The sequence below is a fragment of the Schistocerca gregaria genome, chromosome 2 (assembly GCF_023897955.1).
Source record: "Schistocerca gregaria isolate iqSchGreg1 chromosome 2, iqSchGreg1.2, whole genome shotgun sequence".
NCBI lineage: Eukaryota > Metazoa > Arthropoda > Insecta > Orthoptera > Acrididae > Schistocerca > Schistocerca gregaria.
This window is the reverse complement of record NC_064921.1, coordinates 870,490,730-870,517,582: the sequence shown is the minus strand read 5'-3', so window position 1 is coordinate 870,517,582 and position 26,853 is coordinate 870,490,730. Positions and strand designations below refer to the sequence as shown.

General features: G+C 55.5%; 54 non-coding genes across 54 annotated transcripts; 14 read left to right on the top strand and 40 right to left on the bottom strand.

Annotated features, from left to right (window-relative positions):
- Window positions 1-347: 347 nt before the first annotated feature.
- On the bottom strand, window positions 348-418 carry Trnag-gcc (transfer RNA glycine (anticodon GCC)). Its single transcript has one exon. It is a non-coding gene; the product is annotated as a tRNA-Gly (tRNA).
- Window positions 419-769: 351 nt separating this feature from the next.
- Trnag-ucc (transfer RNA glycine (anticodon UCC)) lies at window positions 770-841 on the top strand. The gene has a single exon. It is a non-coding gene; the product is annotated as a tRNA-Gly (tRNA).
- A 436-nt stretch (window positions 842-1,277) lies between these two features.
- Window positions 1,278-1,351, bottom strand: Trnai-aau (transfer RNA isoleucine (anticodon AAU)). Its single transcript has one exon. It is a non-coding gene; the product is annotated as a tRNA-Ile (tRNA).
- A 196-nt stretch (window positions 1,352-1,547) lies between these two features.
- Window positions 1,548-1,619, bottom strand: Trnae-uuc (transfer RNA glutamic acid (anticodon UUC)). Its single transcript has one exon. It is a non-coding gene; the product is annotated as a tRNA-Glu (tRNA).
- A 705-nt stretch (window positions 1,620-2,324) lies between these two features.
- Trnag-gcc (transfer RNA glycine (anticodon GCC)) lies at window positions 2,325-2,395 on the bottom strand. The gene has a single exon. It is a non-coding gene; the product is annotated as a tRNA-Gly (tRNA).
- Window positions 2,396-2,746: 351 nt separating this feature from the next.
- Window positions 2,747-2,818, top strand: Trnag-ucc (transfer RNA glycine (anticodon UCC)). Its single transcript has one exon. It is a non-coding gene; the product is annotated as a tRNA-Gly (tRNA).
- A 436-nt stretch (window positions 2,819-3,254) lies between these two features.
- On the bottom strand, window positions 3,255-3,328 carry Trnai-aau (transfer RNA isoleucine (anticodon AAU)). Its single transcript has one exon. It is a non-coding gene; the product is annotated as a tRNA-Ile (tRNA).
- A 196-nt stretch (window positions 3,329-3,524) lies between these two features.
- Window positions 3,525-3,596, bottom strand: Trnae-uuc (transfer RNA glutamic acid (anticodon UUC)). Its single transcript has one exon. It is a non-coding gene; the product is annotated as a tRNA-Glu (tRNA).
- Window positions 3,597-4,301: 705 nt separating this feature from the next.
- On the bottom strand, window positions 4,302-4,372 carry Trnag-gcc (transfer RNA glycine (anticodon GCC)). The gene has a single exon. It is a non-coding gene; the product is annotated as a tRNA-Gly (tRNA).
- A 351-nt stretch (window positions 4,373-4,723) lies between these two features.
- Trnag-ucc (transfer RNA glycine (anticodon UCC)) lies at window positions 4,724-4,795 on the top strand. The gene has a single exon. It is a non-coding gene; the product is annotated as a tRNA-Gly (tRNA).
- Window positions 4,796-5,231: 436 nt separating this feature from the next.
- Trnai-aau (transfer RNA isoleucine (anticodon AAU)) lies at window positions 5,232-5,305 on the bottom strand. The gene has a single exon. It is a non-coding gene; the product is annotated as a tRNA-Ile (tRNA).
- A 196-nt stretch (window positions 5,306-5,501) lies between these two features.
- Window positions 5,502-5,573, bottom strand: Trnae-uuc (transfer RNA glutamic acid (anticodon UUC)). The gene has a single exon. It is a non-coding gene; the product is annotated as a tRNA-Glu (tRNA).
- A 705-nt stretch (window positions 5,574-6,278) lies between these two features.
- Trnag-gcc (transfer RNA glycine (anticodon GCC)) lies at window positions 6,279-6,349 on the bottom strand. The gene has a single exon. It is a non-coding gene; the product is annotated as a tRNA-Gly (tRNA).
- Window positions 6,350-6,700: 351 nt separating this feature from the next.
- Window positions 6,701-6,772, top strand: Trnag-ucc (transfer RNA glycine (anticodon UCC)). The gene has a single exon. It is a non-coding gene; the product is annotated as a tRNA-Gly (tRNA).
- Window positions 6,773-7,208: 436 nt separating this feature from the next.
- On the bottom strand, window positions 7,209-7,283 carry Trnai-aau (transfer RNA isoleucine (anticodon AAU)). Its single transcript has one exon. It is a non-coding gene; the product is annotated as a tRNA-Ile (tRNA).
- Window positions 7,284-7,479: 196 nt separating this feature from the next.
- On the bottom strand, window positions 7,480-7,551 carry Trnae-uuc (transfer RNA glutamic acid (anticodon UUC)). The gene has a single exon. It is a non-coding gene; the product is annotated as a tRNA-Glu (tRNA).
- Window positions 7,552-8,256: 705 nt separating this feature from the next.
- Window positions 8,257-8,327, bottom strand: Trnag-gcc (transfer RNA glycine (anticodon GCC)). The gene has a single exon. It is a non-coding gene; the product is annotated as a tRNA-Gly (tRNA).
- Window positions 8,328-8,678: 351 nt separating this feature from the next.
- On the top strand, window positions 8,679-8,750 carry Trnag-ucc (transfer RNA glycine (anticodon UCC)). The gene has a single exon. It is a non-coding gene; the product is annotated as a tRNA-Gly (tRNA).
- Window positions 8,751-9,186: 436 nt separating this feature from the next.
- Window positions 9,187-9,261, bottom strand: Trnai-aau (transfer RNA isoleucine (anticodon AAU)). The gene has a single exon. It is a non-coding gene; the product is annotated as a tRNA-Ile (tRNA).
- A 196-nt stretch (window positions 9,262-9,457) lies between these two features.
- Trnae-uuc (transfer RNA glutamic acid (anticodon UUC)) lies at window positions 9,458-9,529 on the bottom strand. Its single transcript has one exon. It is a non-coding gene; the product is annotated as a tRNA-Glu (tRNA).
- Window positions 9,530-10,234: 705 nt separating this feature from the next.
- Trnag-gcc (transfer RNA glycine (anticodon GCC)) lies at window positions 10,235-10,305 on the bottom strand. Its single transcript has one exon. It is a non-coding gene; the product is annotated as a tRNA-Gly (tRNA).
- Window positions 10,306-10,656: 351 nt separating this feature from the next.
- Trnag-ucc (transfer RNA glycine (anticodon UCC)) lies at window positions 10,657-10,728 on the top strand. The gene has a single exon. It is a non-coding gene; the product is annotated as a tRNA-Gly (tRNA).
- Window positions 10,729-11,164: 436 nt separating this feature from the next.
- On the bottom strand, window positions 11,165-11,239 carry Trnai-aau (transfer RNA isoleucine (anticodon AAU)). The gene has a single exon. It is a non-coding gene; the product is annotated as a tRNA-Ile (tRNA).
- A 196-nt stretch (window positions 11,240-11,435) lies between these two features.
- Trnae-uuc (transfer RNA glutamic acid (anticodon UUC)) lies at window positions 11,436-11,507 on the bottom strand. Its single transcript has one exon. It is a non-coding gene; the product is annotated as a tRNA-Glu (tRNA).
- Window positions 11,508-12,212: 705 nt separating this feature from the next.
- On the bottom strand, window positions 12,213-12,283 carry Trnag-gcc (transfer RNA glycine (anticodon GCC)). The gene has a single exon. It is a non-coding gene; the product is annotated as a tRNA-Gly (tRNA).
- A 351-nt stretch (window positions 12,284-12,634) lies between these two features.
- On the top strand, window positions 12,635-12,706 carry Trnag-ucc (transfer RNA glycine (anticodon UCC)). The gene has a single exon. It is a non-coding gene; the product is annotated as a tRNA-Gly (tRNA).
- A 436-nt stretch (window positions 12,707-13,142) lies between these two features.
- Trnai-aau (transfer RNA isoleucine (anticodon AAU)) lies at window positions 13,143-13,217 on the bottom strand. The gene has a single exon. It is a non-coding gene; the product is annotated as a tRNA-Ile (tRNA).
- A 196-nt stretch (window positions 13,218-13,413) lies between these two features.
- Trnae-uuc (transfer RNA glutamic acid (anticodon UUC)) lies at window positions 13,414-13,485 on the bottom strand. Its single transcript has one exon. It is a non-coding gene; the product is annotated as a tRNA-Glu (tRNA).
- Window positions 13,486-14,190: 705 nt separating this feature from the next.
- Trnag-gcc (transfer RNA glycine (anticodon GCC)) lies at window positions 14,191-14,261 on the bottom strand. The gene has a single exon. It is a non-coding gene; the product is annotated as a tRNA-Gly (tRNA).
- Window positions 14,262-14,612: 351 nt separating this feature from the next.
- Trnag-ucc (transfer RNA glycine (anticodon UCC)) lies at window positions 14,613-14,684 on the top strand. Its single transcript has one exon. It is a non-coding gene; the product is annotated as a tRNA-Gly (tRNA).
- Window positions 14,685-15,120: 436 nt separating this feature from the next.
- Window positions 15,121-15,195, bottom strand: Trnai-aau (transfer RNA isoleucine (anticodon AAU)). Its single transcript has one exon. It is a non-coding gene; the product is annotated as a tRNA-Ile (tRNA).
- A 196-nt stretch (window positions 15,196-15,391) lies between these two features.
- On the bottom strand, window positions 15,392-15,463 carry Trnae-uuc (transfer RNA glutamic acid (anticodon UUC)). Its single transcript has one exon. It is a non-coding gene; the product is annotated as a tRNA-Glu (tRNA).
- A 705-nt stretch (window positions 15,464-16,168) lies between these two features.
- Window positions 16,169-16,239, bottom strand: Trnag-gcc (transfer RNA glycine (anticodon GCC)). Its single transcript has one exon. It is a non-coding gene; the product is annotated as a tRNA-Gly (tRNA).
- A 351-nt stretch (window positions 16,240-16,590) lies between these two features.
- Window positions 16,591-16,662, top strand: Trnag-ucc (transfer RNA glycine (anticodon UCC)). Its single transcript has one exon. It is a non-coding gene; the product is annotated as a tRNA-Gly (tRNA).
- Window positions 16,663-17,098: 436 nt separating this feature from the next.
- Window positions 17,099-17,172, bottom strand: Trnai-aau (transfer RNA isoleucine (anticodon AAU)). The gene has a single exon. It is a non-coding gene; the product is annotated as a tRNA-Ile (tRNA).
- A 196-nt stretch (window positions 17,173-17,368) lies between these two features.
- Window positions 17,369-17,440, bottom strand: Trnae-uuc (transfer RNA glutamic acid (anticodon UUC)). Its single transcript has one exon. It is a non-coding gene; the product is annotated as a tRNA-Glu (tRNA).
- A 705-nt stretch (window positions 17,441-18,145) lies between these two features.
- Window positions 18,146-18,216, bottom strand: Trnag-gcc (transfer RNA glycine (anticodon GCC)). Its single transcript has one exon. It is a non-coding gene; the product is annotated as a tRNA-Gly (tRNA).
- A 351-nt stretch (window positions 18,217-18,567) lies between these two features.
- On the top strand, window positions 18,568-18,639 carry Trnag-ucc (transfer RNA glycine (anticodon UCC)). The gene has a single exon. It is a non-coding gene; the product is annotated as a tRNA-Gly (tRNA).
- A 436-nt stretch (window positions 18,640-19,075) lies between these two features.
- Trnai-aau (transfer RNA isoleucine (anticodon AAU)) lies at window positions 19,076-19,149 on the bottom strand. Its single transcript has one exon. It is a non-coding gene; the product is annotated as a tRNA-Ile (tRNA).
- A 196-nt stretch (window positions 19,150-19,345) lies between these two features.
- Window positions 19,346-19,417, bottom strand: Trnae-uuc (transfer RNA glutamic acid (anticodon UUC)). The gene has a single exon. It is a non-coding gene; the product is annotated as a tRNA-Glu (tRNA).
- Window positions 19,418-20,122: 705 nt separating this feature from the next.
- Trnag-gcc (transfer RNA glycine (anticodon GCC)) lies at window positions 20,123-20,193 on the bottom strand. Its single transcript has one exon. It is a non-coding gene; the product is annotated as a tRNA-Gly (tRNA).
- A 350-nt stretch (window positions 20,194-20,543) lies between these two features.
- On the top strand, window positions 20,544-20,615 carry Trnag-ucc (transfer RNA glycine (anticodon UCC)). The gene has a single exon. It is a non-coding gene; the product is annotated as a tRNA-Gly (tRNA).
- Window positions 20,616-21,051: 436 nt separating this feature from the next.
- Window positions 21,052-21,125, bottom strand: Trnai-aau (transfer RNA isoleucine (anticodon AAU)). Its single transcript has one exon. It is a non-coding gene; the product is annotated as a tRNA-Ile (tRNA).
- Window positions 21,126-21,321: 196 nt separating this feature from the next.
- Window positions 21,322-21,393, bottom strand: Trnae-uuc (transfer RNA glutamic acid (anticodon UUC)). The gene has a single exon. It is a non-coding gene; the product is annotated as a tRNA-Glu (tRNA).
- Window positions 21,394-22,098: 705 nt separating this feature from the next.
- On the bottom strand, window positions 22,099-22,169 carry Trnag-gcc (transfer RNA glycine (anticodon GCC)). Its single transcript has one exon. It is a non-coding gene; the product is annotated as a tRNA-Gly (tRNA).
- A 350-nt stretch (window positions 22,170-22,519) lies between these two features.
- Trnag-ucc (transfer RNA glycine (anticodon UCC)) lies at window positions 22,520-22,591 on the top strand. Its single transcript has one exon. It is a non-coding gene; the product is annotated as a tRNA-Gly (tRNA).
- A 436-nt stretch (window positions 22,592-23,027) lies between these two features.
- Trnai-aau (transfer RNA isoleucine (anticodon AAU)) lies at window positions 23,028-23,101 on the bottom strand. Its single transcript has one exon. It is a non-coding gene; the product is annotated as a tRNA-Ile (tRNA).
- A 196-nt stretch (window positions 23,102-23,297) lies between these two features.
- Window positions 23,298-23,369, bottom strand: Trnae-uuc (transfer RNA glutamic acid (anticodon UUC)). The gene has a single exon. It is a non-coding gene; the product is annotated as a tRNA-Glu (tRNA).
- A 705-nt stretch (window positions 23,370-24,074) lies between these two features.
- Window positions 24,075-24,145, bottom strand: Trnag-gcc (transfer RNA glycine (anticodon GCC)). The gene has a single exon. It is a non-coding gene; the product is annotated as a tRNA-Gly (tRNA).
- Window positions 24,146-24,495: 350 nt separating this feature from the next.
- Trnag-ucc (transfer RNA glycine (anticodon UCC)) lies at window positions 24,496-24,567 on the top strand. The gene has a single exon. It is a non-coding gene; the product is annotated as a tRNA-Gly (tRNA).
- Window positions 24,568-25,003: 436 nt separating this feature from the next.
- Window positions 25,004-25,077, bottom strand: Trnai-aau (transfer RNA isoleucine (anticodon AAU)). The gene has a single exon. It is a non-coding gene; the product is annotated as a tRNA-Ile (tRNA).
- Window positions 25,078-25,273: 196 nt separating this feature from the next.
- Window positions 25,274-25,345, bottom strand: Trnae-uuc (transfer RNA glutamic acid (anticodon UUC)). Its single transcript has one exon. It is a non-coding gene; the product is annotated as a tRNA-Glu (tRNA).
- A 705-nt stretch (window positions 25,346-26,050) lies between these two features.
- On the bottom strand, window positions 26,051-26,121 carry Trnag-gcc (transfer RNA glycine (anticodon GCC)). The gene has a single exon. It is a non-coding gene; the product is annotated as a tRNA-Gly (tRNA).
- Window positions 26,122-26,471: 350 nt separating this feature from the next.
- Trnag-ucc (transfer RNA glycine (anticodon UCC)) lies at window positions 26,472-26,543 on the top strand. Its single transcript has one exon. It is a non-coding gene; the product is annotated as a tRNA-Gly (tRNA).
- The last annotated feature ends 310 nt before the right edge of the window (window positions 26,544-26,853 follow it).

Genomic DNA, 26,853 nt, shown 5'->3' with positions numbered 1-26,853 from the left:
ACCCGTACCCAATGTTGGACGCAGAGACACTGTACTTCCTGGATAACGTGTTCTGTTTGCTACACGTGCATTGCCGGCCCTGTTGATTGCGGTGTTGCTGCAGCTTTTGCAGCGATAGGCAGCACTCCTTGACGTTGAAGTTCGGTGTCTCGGAGGCACCTGGACACAGCAACTTGCGAGTCGAGGCCGACGCTAGTCTGCAGAACATGATGCGATCGTCCTAGTGGGGACCCGAAAGTGATGCGTTCTCGGTTCTTCTCAAGGGAATCCAGCTATACATTCTTATGGATCGTGCATGTCAAGCGCGTAAGCCACACGGCAGCATTATCGCGGGAAAAGCAAAATGATGCATCGGCCGGGAATCGAACCCGGGCCGCCCGCGTGGCAGGCGAGCATTCTACCACTGAACCACCGATGCTCGGGCCAGTAGTAACTTCACGCTGCTTCCCGAGCAGATGTCTCAAGGGAAAGTGGGACTGCCGTCAAGCGCCGTAGCATCCTGTCGAGAAGATGCTGCAGACGCTGAACCCAGCACTGCACTGCACTGCTCTGCTTAAAAACGCCGCCAGAACGCGGTCCTCTGCGTACTCTTGCGTCGCCGGCACCGACTCTTGCCAAAGGATGCGAAATGTGCGCGGATATGCTGTCCGAATGCGTCTGGATGTGCTCCCCTAGCCCACCTCGAAATGCGCCTGCCAGGTACCATCACCTTCGGCCGCTGCCGACAGGCGGGAGGCCGACACGGTGCGGCGCCGGGGCGCTCGCTTGTGCGGTGGTGGTGTAATGGTCAGCATAGTTGCCTTCCAAGCAGTTGATCCGGGTTCGATTCCCGGCCACCGCAGCAGGCTTTTAATTTCGCGTATGAGTACTTTTGCCACGCGCCCTTAAATTAATGTTTTTTTCTCCCTGTTCCTCGCTGCACACCAGCCCCTAGTGTGTCTCGACTTGTCTCGACTTTGCTCGGCTGACGCGAGAGCTGACGCTCTCAAATCGGCCTATATCAAAACGACAAGCACGAGAAACGACTGAGAGAGGTAAGGGGAAGCGAGGCAATGGACACACAGCACGCCCCTTCATGTCACGGTGGCGTCTCCCTGACCGAATCGGACTGTAGCTCCGAAAACAAAGGAGAAAGAAACAGAGGAAGTAAAACTGCCAACAGTACCCTGTGTTCGGATGCGCTCACGCGCCCGAGTACTGGCAAGGGTGATGATCTTTTGGTGATCACACTGGCCAGCTGAAATCGGCGCTGCCTTTTCGTAGTTGTAAAAGCGAAGTGGCCCGTGGGGGGATCGAACCCACGACCTTCGCGTTATTAGCACGACGCTCTAACCAACTGAGCTAACGGGCCTCGACAGATTGTTGCTCAGCCCTACGCTGGAAACGTGTGGCATGAAACCATACACCATTTCTATGGCCGTCGTGTGTCTGCTTCCCTCGTCTATATTCTGCCGACTGTCACGAAACAGTAGCTATATTGCTAGCAGGACGGGAAACGGCAGCTCGGACAGCTCAAACTTGTCACGATTCGTGTGGAAAAAATTCCGTTCCGGTACCGGGAATCGAACCCGGGCCTCCTGGGTGAAAGCCAGGTATCCTAGCCACTAGACCACACCGGATGTGGGCGTTTCTTCGACGGCTCGGACGGTCGCTTGTCGCATTTCGTGCCGAGTCCCGCGTCGGCGCCCTTCTCTCTTTGCGAGCATACTGACTGGCAAGGCGAGCACCTCAAACGTCTCAGAGCAATGCTTTTGGCTTCATGCTCTGCTGGGAGAAGAGGAAAAGGGAAGCTGTAAGTAGCAAAAGTAGGAAGTAAACATTTTCCCGCTGAAGCGTTGTGGATAACAAACAAGAAATACGTTGGGGCCCTAGCAACAGCACCACCACCGGTCACAGGAAATTAAATCGAGGATCGAACTCACGACCTTAAGATTACGAGACTTAGGCGCTGCCTACTGCGCTACCGAGGTAGCGGCGACCCGTACCCAATGTTGGACGCAGAGACACTGTACTTCCTGGATAACGTGTTCTGTTTGCTACACGTGCATTGCCGGCCCTGTTGATTGCGGTGTTGCTGCAGCTTTTGCAGCGATAGGCAGCACTCCTTGACGTTGAAGTTCGGTGTCTCGGAGGCACCTGGACACAGCAACTTGCGAGTCGAGGCCGACGCTAGTCTGCAGAACATGATGCGATCGTCCTAGTGGGGACCCGAAAGTGATGCGTTCTCGGTTCTTCTCAAGGGAATCCAGCTATACATTCTTATGGATCGTGCATGTCAAGCGCGTAAGCCACACGGCAGCATTATCGCGGGAAAAGCAAAATGATGCATCGGCCGGGAATCGAACCCGGGCCGCCCGCGTGGCAGGCGAGCATTCTACCACTGAACCACCGATGCTCGGGCCAGTAGTAACTTCACGCTGCTTCCCGAGCAGATGTCTCAAGGGAAAGTGGGACTGCCGTCAAGCGCCGTAGCATCCTGTCGAGAAGATGCTGCAGACGCTGAACCCAGCACTGCACTGCACTGCTCTGCTTAAAAACGCCGCCAGAACGCGGTCCTCTGCGTACTCTTGCGTCGCCGGCACCGACTCTTGCCAAAGGATGCGAAATGTGCGCGGATATGCTGTCCGAATGCGTCTGGATGTGCTCCCCTAGCCCACCTCGAAATGCGCCTGCCAGGTACCATCACCTTCGGCCGCTGCCGACAGGCGGGAGGCCGACACGGTGCGGCGCCGGGGCGCTCGCTTGTGCGGTGGTGGTGTAATGGTCAGCATAGTTGCCTTCCAAGCAGTTGATCCGGGTTCGATTCCCGGCCACCGCAGCAGGCTTTTAATTTCGCGTATGAGTACTTTTGCCACGCGCCCTTAAATTAATGTTTTTTTCTCCCTGTTCCTCGCTGCACACCAGCCCCTAGTGTGTCTCGACTTGTCTCGACTTTGCTCGGCTGACGCAAGAGCTGACGCTCTCAAATCGGCCTATATCAAAACGACAAGCACGAGAAACGACTGAGAGAGGTAAGGGGAAGCGAGGCAATGGACACACAGCACGCCCCTTCATGTCACGGTGGCGTCTCCCTGACCGAATCGGACTGTAGCTCCGAAAACAAAGGAGAAAGAAACAGAGGAAGTAAAACTGCCAACAGTACCCTGTGTTCGGATGCGCTCACGCGCCCGAGTACTGGCAAGGGTGATGATCTTTTGGTGATCACACTGGCCAGCTGAAATCGGCGCTGCCTTTTCGTAGTTGTAAAAGCGAAGTGGCCCGTGGGGGGATCGAACCCACGACCTTCGCGTTATTAGCACGACGCTCTAACCAACTGAGCTAACGGGCCTCGACAGATTGTTGCTCAGCCCTACGCTGGAAACGTGTGGCATGAAACCATACACCATTTCTATGGCCGTCGTGTGTCTGCTTCCCTCGTCTATATTCTGCCGACTGTCACGAAACAGTAGCTATATTGCTAGCAGGACGGGAAACGGCAGCTCGGACAGCTCAAACTTGTCACGATTCGTGTGGAAAAAATTCCGTTCCGGTACCGGGAATCGAACCCGGGCCTCCTGGGTGAAAGCCAGGTATCCTAGCCACTAGACCACACCGGATGTGGGCGTTTCTTCGACGGCTCGGACGGTCGCTTGTCGCATTTCGTGCCGAGTCCCGCGTCGGCGCCCTTCTCTCTTTGCGAGCATACTGACTGGCAAGGCGAGCACCTCAAACGTCTCAGAGCAATGCTTTTGGCTTCATGCTCTGCTGGGAGAAGAGGAAAAGGGAAGCTGTAAGTAGCAAAAGTAGGAAGTAAACATTTTCCCGCTGAAGCGTTGTGGATAACAAACAAGAAATACGTTGGGGCCCTAGCAACAGCACCACCACCGGTCACAGGAAATTAAATCGAGGATCGAACTCACGACCTTAAGATTACGAGACTTAGGCGCTGCCTACTGCGCTACCGAGGTAGCGGCGACCCGTACCCAATGTTGGACGCAGAGACACTGTACTTCCTGGATAACGTGTTCTGTTTGCTACACGTGCATTGCCGGCCCTGTTGATTGCGGTGTTGCTGCAGCTTTTGCAGCGATAGGCAGCACTCCTTGACGTTGAAGTTCGGTGTCTCGGAGGCACCTGGACACAGCAACTTGCGAGTCGAGGCCGACGCTAGTCTGCAGAACATGATGCGATCGTCCTAGTGGGGACCCGAAAGTGATGCGTTCTCGGTTCTTCTCAAGGGAATCCAGCTATACATTCTTATGGATCGTGCATGTCAAGCGCGTAAGCCACACGGCAGCATTATCGCGGGAAAAGCAAAATGATGCATCGGCCGGGAATCGAACCCGGGCCGCCCGCGTGGCAGGCGAGCATTCTACCACTGAACCACCGATGCTCGGGCCAGTAGTAACTTCACGCTGCTTCCCGAGCAGATGTCTCAAGGGAAAGTGGGACTGCCGTCAAGCGCCGTAGCATCCTGTCGAGAAGATGCTGCAGACGCTGAACCCAGCACTGCACTGCACTGCTCTGCTTAAAAACGCCGCCAGAACGCGGTCCTCTGCGTACTCTTGCGTCGCCGGCACCGACTCTTGCCAAAGGATGCGAAATGTGCGCAGATATGCTGTCCGAATGCGTCTGGATGTGCTCCCCTAGCCCACCTCGAAATGCGCCTGCCAGGTACCATCACCTTCGGCCGCTGCCGACAGGCGGGAGGCCGACACGGTGCGGCGCCGGGGCGCTCGCTTGTGCGGTGGTGGTGTAATGGTCAGCATAGTTGCCTTCCAAGCAGTTGATCCGGGTTCGATTCCCGGCCACCGCAGCAGGCTTTTAATTTCGCGTATGAGTACTTTTGCCACGCGCCCTTAAATTAATGTTTTTTTCTCCCTGTTCCTCGCTGCACACCAGCCCCTAGTGTGTCTCGACTTGTCTCGACTTTGCTCGGCTGACGCAAGAGCTGACGCTCTCAAATCGGCCTATATCAAAACGACAAGCACGAGAAACGACTGAGAGAGGTAAGGGGAAGCGAGGCAATGGACACACAGCACGCCCCTTCATGTCACGGTGGCGTCTCCCTGACCGAATCGGACTGTAGCTCCGAAAACAAAGGAGAAAGAAACAGAGGAAGTAAAACTGCCAACAGTACCCTGTGTTCGGATGCGCTCACGCGCCCGAGTACTGGCAAGGGTGATGATCTTTTGGTGATCACACTGGCCAGCTGAAATCGGCGCTGCCTTTTCGTAGTTGTAAAAGCGAAGTGGCCCGTGGGGGGATCGAACCCACGACCTTCGCGTTATTAGCACGACGCTCTAACCAACTGAGCTAACGGGCCTCGACAGATTGTTGCTCAGCCCTACGCTGGAAACGTGTGGCATGAAACCATACACCATTTCTATGGCCGTCGTGTGTCTGCTTCCCTCGTCTATATTCTGCCGACTGTCACGAAACAGTAGCTATATTGCTAGCAGGACGGGAAACGGCAGCTCGGACAGCTCAAACTTGTCACGATTCGTGTGGAAAAAATTCCGTTCCGGTACCGGGAATCGAACCCGGGCCTCCTGGGTGAAAGCCAGGTATCCTAGCCACTAGACCACACCGGATGTGGGCGTTTCTTCGACGGCTCGGACGGTCGCTTGTCGCATTTCGTGCCGAGTCCCGCGTCGGCGCCCTTCTCTCTTTGCGAGCATACTGACTGGCAAGGCGAGCACCTCAAACGTCTCAGAGCAATGCTTTTGGCTTCATGCTCTGCTGGGAGAAGAGGAAAAGGGAAGCTGTAAGTAGCAAAAGTAGGAAGTAAACATTTTCCCGCTGAAGCGTTGTGGATAACAAACAAGAAATACGTTGGGGCCCTAGCAACAGCACCACCACCGGTCACAGGAAATTAAATCGAGGATCGAACTCACGACCTTAAGATTACGAGACTTAGGCGCTGCCTACTGCGCTACCGAGGTAGCGGCGACCCGTACCCAATGTTGGACGCAGAGACACTGTACTTCCTGGATAACGTGTTCTGTTTGCTACACGTGCATTGCCGGCCCTGTTGATTGCGGTGTTGCTGCAGCTTTTGCAGCGATAGGCAGCACTCCTTGACGTTGAAGTTCGGTGTCTCGGAGGCACCTGGACACAGCAACTTGCGAGTCGAGGCCGACGCTAGTCTGCAGAACATGATGCGATCGTCCTAGTGGGGACCCGAAAGTGATGCGTTCTCGGTTCTTCTCAAGGGAATCCAGCTATACATTCTTATGGATCGTGCATGTCAAGCGCGTAAGCCACACGGCAGCATTATCGCGGGAAAAGCAAAATGATGCATCGGCCGGGAATCGAACCCGGGCCGCCCGCGTGGCAGGCGAGCATTCTACCACTGAACCACCGATGCTCGGGCCAGTAGTAACTTCACGCTGCTTCCCGAGCAGATGTCTCAAGGGAAAGTGGGACTGCCGTCAAGCGCCGTAGCATCCTGTCGAGAAGATGCTGCAGACGCTGAACCCAGCACTGCACTGCACTGCTCTGCTTAAAAACGCCGCCAGAACGCGGTCCTCTGCGTACTCTTGCGTCGCCGGCACCGACTCTTGCCAAAGGATGCGAAATGTGCGCGGATATGCTGTCCGAATGCGTCTGGATGTGCTCCCCTAGCCCACCTCGAAATGCGCCTGCCAGGTACCATCACCTTCGGCCGCTGCCGACAGGCGGGAGGCCGACACGGTGCGGCGCCGGGGCGCTCGCTTGTGCGGTGGTGGTGTAATGGTCAGCATAGTTGCCTTCCAAGCAGTTGATCCGGGTTCGATTCCCGGCCACCGCAGCAGGCTTTTAATTTCGCGTATGAGTACTTTTGCCACGGGCCCTTAAATTAATGTTTTTTTCTCCCTGTTCCTCGCTGCACACCAGCCCCTAGTGTGTCTCGACTTGTCTCGACTTTGCTCGGCTGACGCGAGAGCTGACGCTCTCAAATCGGCCTATATCAAAACGACAAGCACGAGAAACGACTGAGAGAGGTAAGGGGAAGCGAGGCAATGGACACACAGCACGCCCCTTCATGTCACGGTGGCGTCTCCCTGACCGAATCGGACTGTAGCTCCGAAAACAAAGGAGAAAGAAACAGAGGAAGTAAAACTGCCAACAGTACCCTGTGTTCGGATGCGCTCACGCGCCCGAGTACTGGCAAGGGTGATGATCTTTTGGTGATCACACTGGCCAGCTGAAATCGGCGCTGCCTTTTCGTAGTTGTAAAAGCGAAGTGGCCCGTGGGGGGGATCGAACCCACGACCTTCGCGTTATTAGCACGACGCTCTAACCAACTGAGCTAACGGGCCTCGACAGATTGTTGCTCAGCCCTACGCTGGAAACGTGTGGCATGAAACCATACACCATTTCTATGGCCGTCGTGTGTCTGCTTCCCTCGTCTATATTCTGCCGACTGTCACGAAACAGTAGCTATATTGCTAGCAGGACGGGAAACGGCAGCTCGGACAGCTCAAACTTGTCACGATTCGTGTGGAAAAAATTCCGTTCCGGTACCGGGAATCGAACCCGGGCCTCCTGGGTGAAAGCCAGGTATCCTAGCCACTAGACCACACCGGATGTGGGCGTTTCTTCGACGGCTCGGACGGTCGCTTGTCGCATTTCGTGCCGAGTCCCGCGTCGGCGCCCTTCTCTCTTTGCGAGCATACTGACTGGCAAGGCGAGCACCTCAAACGTCTCAGAGCAATGCTTTTGGCTTCATGCTCTGCTGGGAGAAGAGGAAAAGGGAAGCTGTAAGTAGCAAAAGTAGGAAGTAAACATTTTCCCGCTGAAGCGTTGTGGATAACAAACAAGAAATACGTTGGGGCCCTAGCAACAGCACCACCACCGGTCACAGGAAATTAAATCGAGGATCGAACTCACGACCTTAAGATTACGAGACTTAGGCGCTGCCTACTGCGCTACCGAGGTAGCGGCGACCCGTACCCAATGTTGGACGCAGAGACACTGTACTTCCTGGATAACGTGTTCTGTTTGCTACACGTGCATTGCCGGCCCTGTTGATTGCGGTGTTGCTGCAGCTTTTGCAGCGATAGGCAGCACTCCTTGACGTTGAAGTTCGGTGTCTCGGAGGCACCTGGACACAGCAACTTGCGAGTCGAGGCCGACGCTAGTCTGCAGAACATGATGCGATCGTCCTAGTGGGGACCCGAAAGTGATGCGTTCTCGGTTCTTCTCAAGGGAATCCAGCTATACATTCTTATGGATCGTGCATGTCAAGCGCGTAAGCCACACGGCAGCATTATCGCGGGAAAAGCAAAATGATGCATCGGCCGGGAATCGAACCCGGGCCGCCCGCGTGGCAGGCGAGCATTCTACCACTGAACCACCGATGCTCGGGCCAGTAGTAACTTCACGCTGCTTCCCGAGCAGATGTCTCAAGGGAAAGTGGGACTGCCGTCAAGCGCCGTAGCATCCTGTCGAGAAGATGCTGCAGACGCTGAACCCAGCACTGCACTGCACTGCTCTGCTTAAAAACGCCGCCAGAACGCGGTCCTCTGCGTACTCTTGCGTCGCCGGCACCGACTCTTGCCAAAGGATGCGAAATGTGCGCGGATATGCTGTCCGAATGCGTCTGGATGTGCTCCCCTAGCCCACCTCGAAATGCGCCTGCCAGGTACCATCACCTTCGGCCGCTGCCGACAGGCGGGAGGCCGACACGGTGCGGCGCCGGGGCGCTCGCTTGTGCGGTGGTGGTGTAATGGTCAGCATAGTTGCCTTCCAAGCAGTTGATCCGGGTTCGATTCCCGGCCACCGCAGCAGGCTTTTAATTTCGCGTATGAGTACTTTTGCCACGCGCCCTTAAATTAATGTTTTTTTCTCCCTGTTCCTCGCTGCACACCAGCCCCTAGTGTGTCTCGACTTGTCTCGACTTTGCTCGGCTGACGCGAGAGCTGACGCTCTCAAATCGGCCTATATCAAAACGACAAGCACGAGAAACGACTGAGAGAGGTAAGGGGAAGCGAGGCAATGGACACACAGCACGCCCCTTCATGTCACGGTGGCGTCTCCCTGACCGAATCGGACTGTAGCTCCGAAAACAAAGGAGAAAGAAACAGAGGAAGTAAAACTGCCAACAGTACCCTGTGTTCGGATGCGCTCACGCGCCCGAGTACTGGCAAGGGTGATGATCTTTTGGTGATCACACTGGCCAGCTGAAATCGGCGCTGCCTTTTCGTAGTTGTGAAAGCGAAGTGGCCCGTGGGGGGGATCGAACCCACGACCTTCGCGTTATTAGCACGACGCTCTAACCAACTGAGCTAACGGGCCTCGACAGATTGTTGCTCAGCCCTACGCTGGAAACGTGTGGCATGAAACCATACACCATTTCTATGGCCGTCGTGTGTCTGCTTCCCTCGTCTATATTCTGCCGACTGTCACGAAACAGTAGCTATATTGCTAGCAGGACGGGAAACGGCAGCTCGGACAGCTCAAACTTGTCACGATTCGTGTGGAAAAAATTCCGTTCCGGTACCGGGAATCGAACCCGGGCCTCCTGGGTGAAAGCCAGGTATCCTAGCCACTAGACCACACCGGATGTGGGCGTTTCTTCGACGGCTCGGACGGTCGCTTGTCGCATTTCGTGCCGAGTCCCGCGTCGGCGCCCTTCTCTCTTTGCGAGCATACTGACTGGCAAGGCGAGCACCTCAAACGTCTCAGAGCAATGCTTTTGGCTTCATGCTCTGCTGGGAGAAGAGGAAAAGGGAAGCTGTAAGTAGCAAAAGTAGGAAGTAAACATTTTCCCGCTGAAGCGTTGTGGATAACAAACAAGAAATACGTTGGGGCCCTAGCAACAGCACCACCACCGGTCACAGGAAATTAAATCGAGGATCGAACTCACGACCTTAAGATTACGAGACTTAGGCGCTGCCTACTGCGCTACCGAGGTAGCGGCGACCCGTACCCAATGTTGGACGCAGAGACACTGTACTTCCTGGATAACGTGTTCTGTTTGCTACACGTGCATTGCCGGCCCTGTTGATTGCGGTGTTGCTGCAGCTTTTGCAGCGATAGGCAGCACTCCTTGACGTTGAAGTTCGGTGTCTCGGAGGCACCTGGACACAGCAACTTGCGAGTCGAGGCCGACGCTAGTCTGCAGAACATGATGCGATCGTCCTAGTGGGGACCCGAAAGTGATGCGTTCTCGGTTCTTCTCAAGGGAATCCAGCTATACATTCTTATGGATCGTGCATGTCAAGCGCGTAAGCCACACGGCAGCATTATCGCGGGAAAAGCAAAATGATGCATCGGCCGGGAATCGAACCCGGGCCGCCCGCGTGGCAGGCGAGCATTCTACCACTGAACCACCGATGCTCGGGCCAGTAGTAACTTCACGCTGCTTGCCGAGCAGATGTCTCAAGGGAAAGTGGGACTGCCGTCAAGCGCCGTAGCATCCTGTCGAGAAGATGCTGCAGACGCTGAACCCAGCACTGCACTGCACTGCTCTGCTTAAAAACGCCGCCAGAACGCGGTCCTCTGCGTACTCTTGCGTCGCCGGCACCGACTCTTGCCAAAGGATGCGAAATGTGCGCGGATATGCTGTCCGAATGCGTCTGGATGTGCTCCCCTAGCCCACCTCGAAATGCGCCTGCCAGGTACCATCACCTTCGGCCGCTGCCGACAGGCGGGAGGCCGACACGGTGCGGCGCCGGGGCGCTCGCTTGTGCGGTGGTGGTGTAATGGTCAGCATAGTTGCCTTCCAAGCAGTTGATCCGGGTTCGATTCCCGGCCACCGCAGCAGGCTTTTAATTTCGCGTATGAGTACTTTTGCCACGCGCCCTTAAATTAATGTTTTTTTCTCCCTGTTCCTCGCTGCACACCAGCCCCTAGTGTGTCTCGACTTGTCTCGACTTTGCTCGGCTGACGCGAGAGCTGACGCTCTCAAATCGGCCTATATCAAAACGACAAGCACGAGAAACGACTGAGAGAGGTAAGGGGAAGCGAGGCAATGGACACACAGCACGCCCCTTCATGTCACGGTGGCGTCTCCCTGACCGAATCGGACTGTAGCTCCGAAAACAAAGGAGAAAGAAACAGAGGAAGTAAAACTGCCAACAGTACCCTGTGTTCGGATGCGCTCACGCGCCCGAGTACTGGCAAGGGTGATGATCTTTTGGTGATCACACTGGCCAGCTGAAATCGGCGCTGCCTTTTCGTAGTTGTGAAAGCGAAGTGGCCCGTGGGGGGGATCGAACCCACGACCTTCGCGTTATTAGCACGACGCTCTAACCAACTGAGCTAACGGGCCTCGACAGATTGTTGCTCAGCCCTACGCTGGAAACGTGTGGCATGAAACCATACACCATTTCTATGGCCGTCGTGTGTCTGCTTCCCTCGTCTATATTCTGCCGACTGTCACGAAACAGTAGCTATATTGCTAGCAGGACGGGAAACGGCAGCTCGGACAGCTCAAACTTGTCACGATTCGTGTGGAAAAAATTCCGTTCCGGTACCGGGAATCGAACCCGGGCCTCCTGGGTGAAAGCCAGGTATCCTAGCCACTAGACCACACCGGATGTGGGCGTTTCTTCGACGGCTCGGACGGTCGCTTGTCGCATTTCGTGCCGAGTCCCGCGTCGGCGCCCTTCTCTCTTTGCGAGCATACTGACTGGCAAGGCGAGCACCTCAAACGTCTCAGAGCAATGCTTTTGGCTTCATGCTCTGCTGGGAGAAGAGGAAAAGGGAAGCTGTAAGTAGCAAAAGTAGGAAGTAAACATTTTCCCGCTGAAGCGTTGTGGATAACAAACAAGAAATACGTTGGGGCCCTAGCAACAGCACCACCACCGGTCACAGGAAATTAAATCGAGGATCGAACTCACGACCTTAAGATTACGAGACTTAGGCGCTGCCTACTGCGCTACCGAGGTAGCGGCGACCCGTACCCAATGTTGGACGCAGAGACACTGTACTTCCTGGATAACGTGTTCTGTTTGCTACACGTGCATTGCCGGCCCTGTTGATTGCGGTGTTGCTGCAGCTTTTGCAGCAATAGGCAGCACTCCTTGACGTTGAAGTTCGGTGTCTCGGAGGCACCTGGACACAGCAACTTGCGAGTCGAGGCCGACGCTAGTCTGCAGAACATGATGCGATCGTCCTAGTGGGGACCCGAAAGTGATGCGTTCTCGGTTCTTCTCAAGGGAATCCAGCTATACATTCTTATGGATCGTGCATGTCAAGCGCGTAAGCCACACGGCAGCATTATCGCGGGAAAAGCAAAATGATGCATCGGCCGGGAATCGAACCCGGGCCGCCTGCGTGGCAGGCGAGCATTCTACCACTGAACCACCGATGCTCGGGCCAGTAGTAACTTCACGCTGCTTCCCGAGCAGATGTCTCAAGGGAAAGTGGGACTGCCGTCAAGCGCCGTAGCATCCTGTCGAGAAGATGCTGCAGACGCTGAACCCAGCACTGCACTGCACTGCTCTGCTTAAAAACGCCGCCAGAACGCGGTCCTCTGCGTACTCTTGCGTCGCCGGCACCGACTCTTGCCAAAGGATGCGAAATGTGCGCGGATATGCTGTCCGAATGCGTCTGGATGTGCTCCCCTAGCCCACCTCGAAATGCGCCTGCCAGGTACCATCACCTTCGGCCGCTGCCGACAGGCGGGAGGCCGACACGGTGCGGCGCCGGGGCGCTCGCTTGTGCGGTGGTGGTGTAATGGTCAGCATAGTTGCCTTCCAAGCAGTTGATCCGGGTTCGATTCCCGGCCACCGCAGCAGGCTTTTAATTTCGCGTATGAGTACTTTTGCCACGCGCCCTTAAATTAATGTTTTTTTCTCCCTGTTCCTCGCTGCACACCAGCCCCTAGTGTGTCTCGACTTGTCTCGACTTTGCTCGGCTGACGCGAGAGCTGACGCTCTCGAATCGGCCTATATCAAAACGACAAGCACGAGAAACGACTGAGAGAGGTAAGGGGAAGCGAGGCAATGGACACACAGCACGCCCCTTCATGTCACGGTGGCGTCTCCCTGACCGAATCGGACTGTAGCTCCGAAAACAAAGGAGAAAGAAACAGAGGAAGTAAAACTGCCAACAGTACCCTGTGTTCGGATGCGCTCACGCGCCCGAGTACTGGCAAGGGTGATGATCTTTTGGTGATCACACTGGCCAGCTGAAATCGGCGCTGCCTTTTCGTAGTTGTGAAAGCGAAGTGGCCCGTGGGGGGGATCGAACCCACGACCTTCGCGTTATTAGCACGACGCTCTAACCAACTGAGCTAACGGGCCTCGACAGATTGTTGCTCAGCCCTACGCTGGAAACGTGTGGCATGAAACCATACACCATTTCTATGGCCGTCGTGTGTCTGCTTCCCTCGTCTATATTCTGCCGACTGTCACGAAACAGTAGCTATATTGCTAGCAGGACGGGAAACGGCAGCTCGGACAGCTCAAACTTGTCACGATTCGTGTGGAAAAAATTCCGTTCCGGTACCGGGAATCGAACCCGGGCCTCCTGGGTGAAAGCCAGGTATCCTAGCCACTAGACCACACCGGATGTGGGCGTTTCTTCGACGGCTCGGACGGTCGCTTGTCGCATTTCGTGCCGAGTCCCGCGTCGGCGCCCTTCTCTCTTTGCGAGCATACTGACTGGCAAGGCGAGCACCTCAAACGTCTCAGAGCAATGCTTTTGGCTTCATGCTCTGCTGGGAGAAGAGGAAAAGGGAAGCTGTAAGTAGCAAAAGTAGGAAGTAAACATTTTCCCGCTGAAGCGTTGTGGATAACAAACAAGAAATACGTTGGGGCCCTAGCAACAGCACCACCACCGGTCACAGGAAATTAAATCGAGGATCGAACTCACGACCTTAAGATTACGAGACTTAGGCGCTGCCTACTGCGCTACCGAGGTAGCGGCGACCCGTACCCAATGTTGGACGCAGAGACACTGTACTTCCTGGATAACGTGTTCTGTTTGCTACACGTGCATTGCCGGCCCTGTTGATTGCGGTGTTGCTGCAGCTTTTGCAGCGATAGGCAGCACTCCTTGACGTTGAAGTTCGGTGTCTCGGAGGCACCTGGACACAGCAACTTGCGAGTCGAGGCCGACGCTAGTCTGCAGAACATGATGCGATCGTCCTAGTGGGGACCCGAAAGTGATGCGTTCTCGGTTCTTCTCAAGGGAATCCAGCTATACATTCTTATGGATCGTGCATGTCAAGCGCGTAAGCCACACGGCAGCATTATCGCGGGAAAAGCAAAATGATGCATCGGCCGGGAATCGAACCCGGGCCGCCCGCGTGGCAGGCGAGCATTCTACCACTGAACCACCGATGCTCGGGCCAGTAGTAACTTCACGCTGCTTCCCGAGCAGATGTCTCAAGGGAAAGTGGGACTGCCGTCAAGCGCCGTAGCATCCTGTCGAGAAGATGCTGCAGACGCTGAACCCAGCACTGCACTGCACTGCTCTGCTTAAAAACGCCGCCAGAACGCGGTCCTCTGCGTACTCTTGCGTCGCCGGCACCGACTCTTGCCAAAGGATGCGAAATGTGCGCGGATATGCTGTCCGAATGCGTCTGGATGTGCTCCCCTAGCCCACCTCGAAATGCGCCTGCCAGGTACCATCACCTTCGGCCGCTGCCGACAGGCGGGAGGCCGACACGGTGCGGCGCCGGGGCGCTCGCTTGTGCGGTGGTGGTGTAATGGTCAGCATAGTTGCCTTCCAAGCAGTTGATCCGGGTTCGATTCCCGGCCACCGCAGCAGGCTTTTAATTTCGCGTATGAGTACTTTTGCCACGCGCCCTTAAATTAATGTTTTTTTCTCCCTGTTCCTCGCTGCACACCAGCCCCTAGTGTGTCTCGACTTGTCTCGACTTTGCTCGGCTGACGCGAGAGCTGACGCTCTCAAATCGGCCTATATCAAAACGACAAGCACGAGAAACGACTGAGAGAGGTAAGGGGAAGCGAGGCAATGGACACACAGCACGCCCCTTCATGTCACGGTGGCGTCTCCCTGACCGAATCGGACTGTAGCTCCGAAAACAAAGGAGAAAGAAACAGAGGAAGTAAAACTGCCAACAGTACCCTGTGTTCGGATGCGCTCACGCGCCCGAGTACTGGCAAGGGTGATGATCTTTTGGTGATCACACTGGCCAGCTGAAATCGGCGCTGCCTTTTCGTAGTTGTGAAAGCGAAGTGGCCCGTGGGGGGGATCGAACCCACGACCTTCGCGTTATTAGCACGACGCTCTAACCAACTGAGCTAACGGGCCTCGACAGATTGTTGCTCAGCCCTACGCTGGAAACGTGTGGCATGAAACCATACACCATTTCTATGGCCGTCGTGTGTCTGCTTCCCTCGTCTATATTCTGCCGACTGTCACGAAACAGTAGCTATATTGCTAGCAGGACGGGAAACGGCAGCTCGGACAGCTCAAACTTGTCACGATTCGTGTGGAAAAAATTCCGTTCCGGTACCGGGAATCGAACCCGGGCCTCCTGGGTGAAAGCCAGGTATCCTAGCCACTAGACCACACCGGATGTGGGCGTTTCTTCGACGGCTCGGACGGTCGCTTGTCGCATTTCGTGCCGAGTCCCGCGTCGGCGCCCTTCTCTCTTTGCGAGCATACTGACTGGCAAGGCGAGCACCTCAAACGTCTCAGAGCAATGCTTTTGGCTTCATGCTCTGCTGGGAGAAGAGGAAAAGGGAAGCTGTAAGTAGCAAAAGTAGGAAGTAAACATTTTCCCGCTGAAGCGTTGTGGATAACAAACAAGAAATACGTTGGGGCCCTAGCAACAGCACCACCACCGGTCACAGGAAATTAAATCGAGGATCGAACTCACGACCTTAAGATTACGAGACTTAGGCGCTGCCTACTGCGCTACCGAGGTAGCGGCGACCCGTACCCAATGTTGGACGCAGAGACACTGTACTTCCTGGATAACGTGTTCTGTTTGCTACACGTGCATTGCCGGCCCTGTTGATTGCGGTGTTGCTGCAGCTTTTGCAGCAATAGGCAGCACTCCTTGACGTTGAAGTTCGGTGTCTCGGAGGCACCTGGACACAGCAACTTGCGAGTCGAGGCCGACGCTAGTCTGCAGAACATGATGCGATCGTCCTAGTGGGGACCCGAAAGTGATGCGTTCTCGGTTCTTCTCAAGGGAATCCAGCTATACATTCTTATGGATCGTGCATGTCAAGCGCGTAAGCCACACGGCAGCATTATCGCGGGAAAAGCAAAATGATGCATCGGCCGGGAATCGAACCCGGGCCGCCTGCGTGGCAGGCGAGCATTCTACCACTGAACCACCGATGCTCGGGCCAGTAGTAACTTCACGCTGCTTCCCGAGCAGATGTCTCAAGGGAAAGTGGGACTGCCGTCAAGCGCCGTAGCATCCTGTCGAGAAGATGCTGCAGACGCTGAACCCAGCACTGCACTGCACTGCTCTGCTTAAAAACGCCGCCAGAACGCGGTCCTCTGCGTACTCTTGCGTCGCCGGCACCGACTCTTGCCAAAGGATGCGAAATGTGCGCGGATATGCTGTCCGAATGCGTCTGGATGTGCTCCCCTAGCCCACCTCGAAATGCGCCTGCCAGGTACCATCACCTTCGGCCGCTGCCGACAGGCGGGAGGCCGACACGGTGCGGCGCCGGGGCGCTCGCTTGTGCGGTGGTGGTGTAATGGTCAGCATAGTTGCCTTCCAAGCAGTTGATCCGGGTTCGATTCCCGGCCACCGCAGCAGGCTTTTAATTTCGCGTATGAGTACTTTTGCCACGCGCCCTTAAATTAATGTTTTTTTCTCCCTGTTCCTCGCTGCACACCAGCCCCTAGTGTGTCTCGACTTGTCTCGACTTTGCTCGGCTGACGCGAGAGCTGACGCTCTCGAATCGGCCTATATCAAAACGACAAGCACGAGAAACGACTGAGAGAGGTAAGGGGAAGCGAGGCAATGGACACACAGCACGCCCCTTCATGTCACGGTGGCGTCTCCCTGACCGAATCGGACTGTAGCTCCGAAAACAAAGGAGAAAGAAACAGAGGAAGTAAAACTGCCAACAGTACCCTGTGTTCGGATGCGCTCACGCGCCCGAGTACTGGCAAGGGTGATGATCTTTTGGTGATCACACTGGCCAGCTGAAATCGGCGCTGCCTTTTCGTAGTTGTAAAAGCGAAGTGGCCCGTGGGGGGATCGAACCCACGACCTTCGCGTTATTAGCACGACGCTCTAACCAACTGAGCTAACGGGCCTCGACAGATTGTTGCTCAGCCCTACGCTGGAAACGTGTGGCATGAAACCATACACCATTTCTATGGCCGTCGTGTGTCTGCTTCCCTCGTCTATATTCTGCCGACTGTCACGAAACAGTAGCTATATTGCTAGCAGGACGGGAAACGGCAGCTCGGACAGCTCAAACTTGTCACGATTCGTGTGGAAAAAATTCCGTTCCGGTACCGGGAATCGAACCCGGGCCTCCTGGGTGAAAGCCAGGTATCCTAGCCACTAGACCACACCGGATGTGGGCGTTTCTTCGACGGCTCGGACGGTCGCTTGTCGCATTTCGTGCCGAGTCCCGCGTCGGCGCCCTTCTCTCTTTGCGAGCATACTGACTGGCAAGGCGAGCACCTCAAACGTCTCAGAGCAATGCTTTTGGCTTCATGCTCTGCTGGGAGAAGAGGAAAAGGGAAGCTGTAAGTAGCAAAAGTAGGAAGTAAACATTTTCCCGCTGAAGCGTTGTGGATAACAAACAAGAAATACGTTGGGGCCCTAGCAACAGCACCACCACCGGTCACAGGAAATTAAATCGAGGATCGAACTCACGACCTTAAGATTACGAGACTTAGGCGCTGCCTACTGCGCTACCGAGGTAGCGGCGACCCGTACCCAATGTTGGACGCAGAGACACTGTACTTCCTGGATAACGTGTTCTGTTTGCTACACGTGCATTGCCGGCCCTGTTGATTGCGGTGTTGCTGCAGCTTTTGCAGCGATAGGCAGCACTCCTTGACGTTGAAGTTCGGTGTCTCGGAGGCACCTGGACACAGCAACTTGCGAGTCGAGGCCGACGCTAGTCTGCAGAACATGATGCGATCGTCCTAGTGGGGACCCGAAAGTGATGCGTTCTCGGTTCTTCTCAAGGGAATCCAGCTATACATTCTTATGGATCGTGCATGTCAAGCGCGTAAGCCACACGGCAGCATTATCGCGGGAAAAGCAAAATGATGCATCGGCCGGGAATCGAACCCGGGCCGCCCGCGTGGCAGGCGAGCATTCTACCACTGAACCACCGATGCTCGGGCCAGTAGTAACTTCACGCTGCTTCCCGAGCAGATGTCTCAAGGGAAAGTGGGACTGCCGTCAAGCGCCGTAGCATCCTGTCGAGAAGATGCTGCAGACGCTGAACCCAGCACTGCACTGCACTGCTCTGCTTAAAAACGCCGCCAGAACGCGGTCCTCTGCGTACTCTTGCGTCGCCGGCACCGACTCTTGCCAAAGGATGCGAAATGTGCGCGGATATGCTGTCCGAATGCGTCTGGATGTGCTCCCCTAGCCCACCTCGAAATGCGCCTGCCAGGTACCATCACCTTCGGCCGCTGCCGACAGGCGGGAGGCCGACACGGTGCGGCGCCGGGGCGCTCGCTTGTGCGGTGGTGGTGTAATGGTCAGCATAGTTGCCTTCCAAGCAGTTGATCCGGGTTCGATTCCCGGCCACCGCAGCAGGCTTTTAATTTCGCGTATGAGTACTTTTGCCACGCGCCCTTAAATTAATGTTTTTTTCTCCCTGTTCCTCGCTGCACACCAGCCCCTAGTGTGTCTCGACTTGTCTCGACTTTGCTCGGCTGACGCGAGAGCTGACGCTCTCAAATCGGCCTATATCAAAACGACAAGCACGAGAAACGACTGAGAGAGGTAAGGGGAAGCGAGGCAATGGACACACAGCACGCCCCTTCATGTCACGGTGGCGTCTCCCTGACCGAATCGGACTGTAGCTCCGAAAACAAAGGAGAAAGAAACAGAGGAAGTAAAACTGCCAACAGTACCCTGTGTTCGGATGCGCTCACGCGCCCGAGTACTGGCAAGGGTGATGATCTTTTGGTGATCACACTGGCCAGCTGAAATCGGCGCTGCCTTTTCGTAGTTGTAAAAGCGAAGTGGCCCGTGGGGGGATCGAACCCACGACCTTCGCGTTATTAGCACGACGCTCTAACCAACTGAGCTAACGGGCCTCGACAGATTGTTGCTCAGCCCTACGCTGGAAACGTGTGGCATGAAACCATACACCATTTCTATGGCCGTCGTGTGTCTGCTTCCCTCGTCTATATTCTGCCGACTGTCACGAAACAGTAGCTATATTGCTAGCAGGACGGGAAACGGCAGCTCGGACAGCTCAAACTTGTCACGATTCGTGTGGAAAAAATTCCGTTCCGGTACCGGGAATCGAACCCGGGCCTCCTGGGTGAAAGCCAGGTATCCTAGCCACTAGACCACACCGGATGTGGGCGTTTCTTCGACGGCTCGGACGGTCGCTTGTCGCATTTCGTGCCGAGTCCCGCGTCGGCGCCCTTCTCTCTTTGCGAGCATACTGACTGGCAAGGCGAGCACCTCAAACGTCTCAGAGCAATGCTTTTGGCTTCATGCTCTGCTGGGAGAAGAGGAAAAGGGAAGCTGTAAGTAGCAAAAGTAGGAAGTAAACATTTTCCCGCTGAAGCGTTGTGGATAACAAACAAGAAATACGTTGGGGCCCTAGCAACAGCACCACCACCGGTCACAGGAAATTAAATCGAGGATCGAACTCACGACCTTAAGATTACGAGACTTAGGCGCTGCCTACTGCGCTACCGAGGTAGCGGCGACCCGTACCCAATGTTGGACGCAGAGACACTGTACTTCCTGGATAACGTGTTCTGTTTGCTACACGTGCATTGCCGGCCCTGTTGATTGCGGTGTTGCTGCAGCTTTTGCAGCGATAGGCAGCACTCCTTGACGTTGAAGTTCGGTGTCTCGGAGGCACCTGGACACAGCAACTTGCGAGTCGAGGCCGACGCTAGTCTGCAGAACATGATGCGATCGTCCTAGTGGGGACCCGAAAGTGATGCGTTCTCGGTTCTTCTCAAGGGAATCCAGCTATACATTCTTATGGATCGTGCATGTCAAGCGCGTAAGCCACACGGCAGCATTATCGCGGGAAAAGCAAAATGATGCATCGGCCGGGAATCGAACCCGGGCCGCCCGCGTGGCAGGCGAGCATTCTACCACTGAACCACCGATGCTCGGGCCAGTAGTAACTTCACGCTGCTTCCCGAGCAGATGTCTCAAGGGAAAGTGGGACTGCCGTCAAGCGCCGTAGCATCCTGTCGAGAAGATGCTGCAGACGCTGAACCCAGCACTGCACTGCACTGCTCTGCTTAAAAACGCCGCCAGAACGCGGTCCTCTGCGTACTCTTGCGTCGCCGGCACCGACTCTTGCCAAAGGATGCGAAATGTGCGCGGATACGCTGTCCGAATGCGTCTGGATGTGCTCCCCTAGCCCACCTCGAAATGCGCCTGCCAGGTACCTCACCTTCGGCCGCTGCCGACAGGCGGGAGGCCGACACGGTGCGGCGCCGGGGCGCTCGCTTGTGCGGTGGTGGTGTAATGGTCAGCATAGTTGCCTTCCAAGCAGTTGATCCGGGTTCGATTCCCGGCCACCGCAGCAGGCTTTTAATTTCGCGTATGAGTACTTTTGCCACGCGCCCTTAAATTAATGTTTTTTTCTCCCTGTTCCTCGCTGCACACCAGCCCCTAGTGTGTCTCGACTTGTCTCGACTTTGCTCGGCTGACGCGAGAGCTGACGCTCTCAAATCGGCCTATATCAAAACGACAAGCACGAGAAACGACTGAGAGAGGTAAGGGGAAGCGAGGCAATGGACACACAGCACGCCCCTTCATGTCACGGTGGCGTCTCCCTGACCGAATCGGACTGTAGCTCCGAAAACAAAGGAGAAAGAAACAGAGGAAGTAAAACTGCCAACAGTACCCTGTGTTCGGATGCGCTCACGCGCCCGAGTACTGGCAAGGGTGATGATCTTTTGGTGATCACACTGGCCAGCTGAAATCGGCGCTGCCTTTTCGTAGTTGTAAAAGCGAAGTGGCCCGTGGGGGGATCGAACCCACGACCTTCGCGTTATTAGCACGACGCTCTAACCAACTGAGCTAACGGGCCTCGACAGATTGTTGCTCAGCCCTACGCTGGAAACGTGTGGCATGAAACCATACACCATTTCTATGGCCGTCGTGTGTCTGCTTCCCTCGTCTATATTCTGCCGACTGTCACGAAACAGTAGCTATATTGCTAGCAGGACGGGAAACGGCAGCTCGGACAGCTCAAACTTGTCACGATTCGTGTGGAAAAAATTCCGTTCCGGTACCGGGAATCGAACCCGGGCCTCCTGGGTGAAAGCCAGGTATCCTAGCCACTAGACCACACCGGATGTGGGCGTTTCTTCGACGGCTCGGACGGTCGCTTGTCGCATTTCGTGCCGAGTCCCGCGTCGGCGCCCTTCTCTCTTTGCGAGCATACTGACTGGCAAGGCGAGCACCTCAAACGTCTCAGAGCAATGCTTTTGGCTTCATGCTCTGCTGGGAGAAGAGGAAAAGGGAAGCTGTAAGTAGCAAAAGTAGGAAGTAAACATTTTCCCGCTGAAGCGTTGTGGATAACAAACAAGAAATACGTTGGGGCCCTAGCAACAGCACCACCACCGGTCACAGGAAATTAAATCGAGGATCGAACTCACGACCTTAAGATTACGAGACTTAGGCGCTGCCTACTGCGCTACCGAGGTAGCGGCGACCCGTACCCAATGTTGGACGCAGAGACACTGTACTTCCTGGATAACGTGTTCTGTTTGCTACACGTGCATTGCCGGCCCTGTTGATTGCGGTGTTGCTGCAGCTTTTGCAGCGATAGGCAGCACTCCTTGACGTTGAAGTTCGGTGTCTCGGAGGCACCTGGACACAGCAACTTGCGAGTCGAGGCCGACGCTAGTCTGCAGAACATGATGCGATCGTCCTAGTGGGGACCCGAAAGTGATGCGTTCTCGGTTCTTCTCAAGGGAATCCAGCTATACATTCTTATGGATCGTGCATGTCAAGCGCGTAAGCCACACGGCAGCATTATCGCGGGAAAAGCAAAATGATGCATCGGCCGGGAATCGAACCCGGGCCGCCCGCGTGGCAGGCGAGCATTCTACCACTGAACCACCGATGCTCGGGCCAGTAGTAACTTCACGCTGCTTCTCGAGCAGATGTCTCAAGGGAAAGTGGGACTGCCGTCAAGCGCCGTAGCATCCTGTCGAGAAGATGCTGCAGACGCTGAACCCAGCACTGCACTGCACTGCTCTGCTTAAAAACGCCGCCAGAACGCGGTCCTCTGCGTACTCTTGCGTCGCCGGCACCGACTCTTGCCAAAGGATGCGAAATGTGCGCGGATACGCTGTCCGAATGCGTCTGGATGTGCTCCCCTAGCCCACCTCGAAATGCGCCTGCCAGGTACCTCACCTTCGGCCGCTGCCGACAGGCGGGAGGCCGACACGGTGCGGCGCCGGGGCGCTCGCTTGTGCGGTGGTGGTGTAATGGTCAGCATAGTTGCCTTCCAAGCAGTTGATCCGGGTTCGATTCCCGGCCACCGCAGCAGGCTTTTAATTTCGCGTATGAGTACTTTTGCCACGCGCCCTTAAATTAATGTTTTTTTCTCCCTGTTCCTCGCTGCACACCAGCCCCTAGTGTGTCTCGACTTGTCTCGACTTTGCTCGGCTGACGCGAGAGCTGACGCTCTCAAATCGGCCTATATCAAAACGACAAGCACGAGAAACGACTGAGAGAGGTAAGGGGAAGCGAGGCAATGGACACACAGCACGCCCCTTCATGTCACGGTGGCGTCTCCCTGACCGAATCGGACTGTAGCTCCGAAAACAAAGGAGAAAGAAACAGAGGAAGTAAAACTGCCAACAGTACCCTGTGTTCGGATGCGCTCACGCGCCCGAGTACTGGCAAGGGTGATGATCTTTTGGTGATCACACTGGCCAGCTGAAATCGGCGCTGCCTTTTCGTAGTTGTAAAAGCGAAGTGGCCCGTGGGGGGATCGAACCCACGACCTTCGCGTTATTAGCACGACGCTCTAACCAACTGAGCTAACGGGCCTCGACAGATTGTTGCTCAGCCCTACGCTGGAAACGTGTGGCATGAAACCATACACCATTTCTATGGCCGTCGTGTGTCTGCTTCCCTCGTCTATATTCTGCCGACTGTCACGAAACAGTAGCTATATTGCTAGCAGGACGGGAAACGGCAGCTCGGACAGCTCAAACTTGTCACGATTCGTGTGGAAAAAATTCCGTTCCGGTACCGGGAATCGAACCCGGGCCTCCTGGGTGAAAGCCAGGTATCCTAGCCACTAGACCACACCGGATGTGGGCGTTTCTTCGACGGCTCGGACGGTCGCTTGTCGCATTTCGTGCCGAGTCCCGCGTCGGCGCCCTTCTCTCTTTGCGAGCATACTGACTGGCAAGGCGAGCACCTCAAACGTCTCAGAGCAATGCTTTTGGCTTCATGCTCTGCTGGGAGAAGAGGAAAAGGGAAGCTGTAAGTAGCAAAAGTAGGAAGTAAACATTTTCCCGCTGAAGCGTTGTGGATAACAAACAAGAAATACGTTGGGGCCCTAGCAACAGCACCACCACCGGTCACAGGAAATTAAATCGAGGATCGAACTCACGACCTTAAGATTACGAGACTTAGGCGCTGCCTACTGCGCTACCGAGGTAGCGGCGACCCGTACCCAATGTTGGACGCAGAGACACTGTACTTCCTGGATAACGTGTTCTGTTTGCTACACGTGCATTGCCGGCCCTGTTGATTGCGGTGTTGCTGCAGCTTTTGCAGCGATAGGCAGCACTCCTTGACGTTGAAGTTCGGTGTCTCGGAGGCACCTGGACACAGCAACTTGCGAGTCGAGGCCGACGCTAGTCTGCAGAACATGATGCGATCGTCCTAGTGGGGACCCGAAAGTGATGCGTTCTCGGTTCTTCTCAAGGGAATCCAGCTATACATTCTTATGGATCGTGCATGTCAAGCGCGTAAGCCACACGGCAGCATTATCGCGGGAAAAGCAAAATGATGCATCGGCCGGGAATCGAACCCGGGCCGCCCGCGTGGCAGGCGAGCATTCTACCACTGAACCACCGATGCTCGGGCCAGTAGTAACTTCACGCTGCTTCCCGAGCAGATGTCTCAAGGGAAAGTGGGACTGCCGTCAAGCGCCGTAGCATCCTGTCGAGAAGATGCTGCAGACGCTGAACCCAGCACTGCACTGCACTGCTCTGCTTAAAAACGCCGCCAGAACGCGGTCCTCTGCGTACTCTTGCGTCGCCGGCACCGACTCTTGCCAAAGGATGCGAAATGTGCGCGGATACGCTGTCCGAATGCGTCTGGATGTGCTCCCCTAGCCCACCTCGAAATGCGCCTGCCAGGTACCTCACCTTCGGCCGCTGCCGACAGGCGGGAGGCCGACACGGTGCGGCGCCGGGGCGCTCGCTTGTGCGGTGGTGGTGTAATGGTCAGCATAGTTGCCTTCCAAGCAGTTGATCCGGGTTCGATTCCCGGCCACCGCAGCAGGCTTTTAATTTCGCGTATGAGTACTTTTGCCACGCGCCCTTAAATTAATGTTTTTTTCTCCCTGTTCCTCGCTGCACACCAGCCCCTAGTGTGTCTCGACTTGTCTCGACTTTGCTCGGCTGACGCGAGAGCTGACGCTCTCAAATCGGCCTATATCAAAACGACAAGCACGAGAAACGACTGAGAGAGGTAAGGGGAAGCGAGGCAATGGACACACAGCACGCCCCTTCATGTCACGGTGGCGTCTCCCTGACCGAATCGGACTGTAGCTCCGAAAACAAAGGAGAAAGAAACAGAGGAAGTAAAACTGCCAACAGTACCCTGTGTTCGGATGCGCTCACGCGCCCGAGTACTGGCAAGGGTGATGATCTTTTGGTGATCACACTGGCCAGCTGAAATCGGCGCTGCCTTTTCGTAGTTGTAAAAGCGAAGTGGCCCGTGGGGGGATCGAACCCACGACCTTCGCGTTATTAGCACGACGCTCTAACCAACTGAGCTAACGGGCCTCGACAGATTGTTGCTCAGCCCTACGCTGGAAACGTGTGGCATGAAACCATACACCATTTCTATGGCCGTCGTGTGTCTGCTTCCCTCGTCTATATTCTGCCGACTGTCACGAAACAGTAGCTATATTGCTAGCAGGACGGGAAACGGCAGCTCGGACAGCTCAAACTTGTCACGATTCGTGTGGAAAAAATTCCGTTCCGGTACCGGGAATCGAACCCGGGCCTCCTGGGTGAAAGCCAGGTATCCTAGCCACTAGACCACACCGGATGTGGGCGTTTCTTCGACGGCTCGGACGGTCGCTTGTCGCATTTCGTGCCGAGTCCCGCGTCGGCGCCCTTCTCTCTTTGCGAGCATACTGACTGGCAAGGCGAGCACCTCAAACGTCTCAGAGCAATGCTTTTGGCTTCATGCTCTGCTGGGAGAAGAGGAAAAGGGAAGCTGTAAGTAGCAAAAGTAGGAAGTAAACATTTTCCCGCTGAAGCGTTGTGGATAACAAACAAGAAATACGTTGGGGCCCTAGCAACAGCACCACCACCGGTCACAGGAAATTAAATCGAGGATCGAACTCACGACCTTAAGATTACGAGACTTAGGCGCTGCCTACTGCGCTACCGAGGTAGCGGCGACCCGTACCCAATGTTGGACGCAGAGACACTGTACTTCCTGGATAACGTGTTCTGTTTGCTACACGTGCATTGCCGGCCCTGTTGATTGCGGTGTTGCTGCAGCTTTTGCAGCGATAGGCAGCACTCCTTGACGTTGAAGTTCGGTGTCTCGGAGGCACCTGGACACAGCAACTTGCGAGTCGAGGCCGACGCTAGTCTGCAGAACATGATGCGATCGTCCTAGTGGGGACCCGAAAGTGATGCGTTCTCGGTTCTTCTCAAGGGAATCCAGCTATACATTCTTATGGATCGTGCATGTCAAGCGCGTAAGCCACACGGCAGCATTATCGCGGGAAAAGCAAAATGATGCATCGGCCGGGAATCGAACCCGGGCCGCCCGCGTGGCAGGCGAGCATTCTACCACTGAACCACCGATGCTCGGGCCAGTAGTAACTTCACGCTGCTTCTCGAGCAGATGTCTCAAGGGAAAGTGGGACTGCCGTCAAGCGCCGTAGCATCCTGTCGAGAAGATGCTGCAGACGCTGAACCCAGCACTGCACTGCACTGCTCTGCTTAAAAACGCCGCCAGAACGCGGTCCTCTGCGTACTCTTGCGTCGCCGGCACCGACTCTTGCCAAAGGATGCGAAATGTGCGCGGATACGCTGTCCGAATGCGTCTGGATGTGCTCCCCTAGCCCACCTCGAAATGCGCCTGCCAGGTACCTCACCTTCGGCCGCTGCCGACAGGCGGGAGGCCGACACGGTGCGGCGCCGGGGCGCTCGCTTGTGCGGTGGTGGTGTAATGGTCAGCATAGTTGCCTTCCAAGCAGTTGATCCGGGTTCGATTCCCGGCCACCGCAGCAGGCTTTTAATTTCGCGTATGAGTACTTTTGCCACGCGCCCTTAAATTAATGTTTTTTTCTCCCTGTTCCTCGCTGCACACCAGCCCCTAGTGTGTCTCGACTTGTCTCGACTTTGCTCGGCTGACGCGAGAGCTGACGCTCTCAAATCGGCCTATATCAAAACGACAAGCACGAGAAACGACTGAGAGAGGTAAGGGGAAGCGAGGCAATGGACACACAGCACGCCCCTTCATGTCACGGTGGCGTCTCCCTGACCGAATCGGACTGTAGCTCCGAAAACAAAGGAGAAAGAAACAGAGGAAGTAAA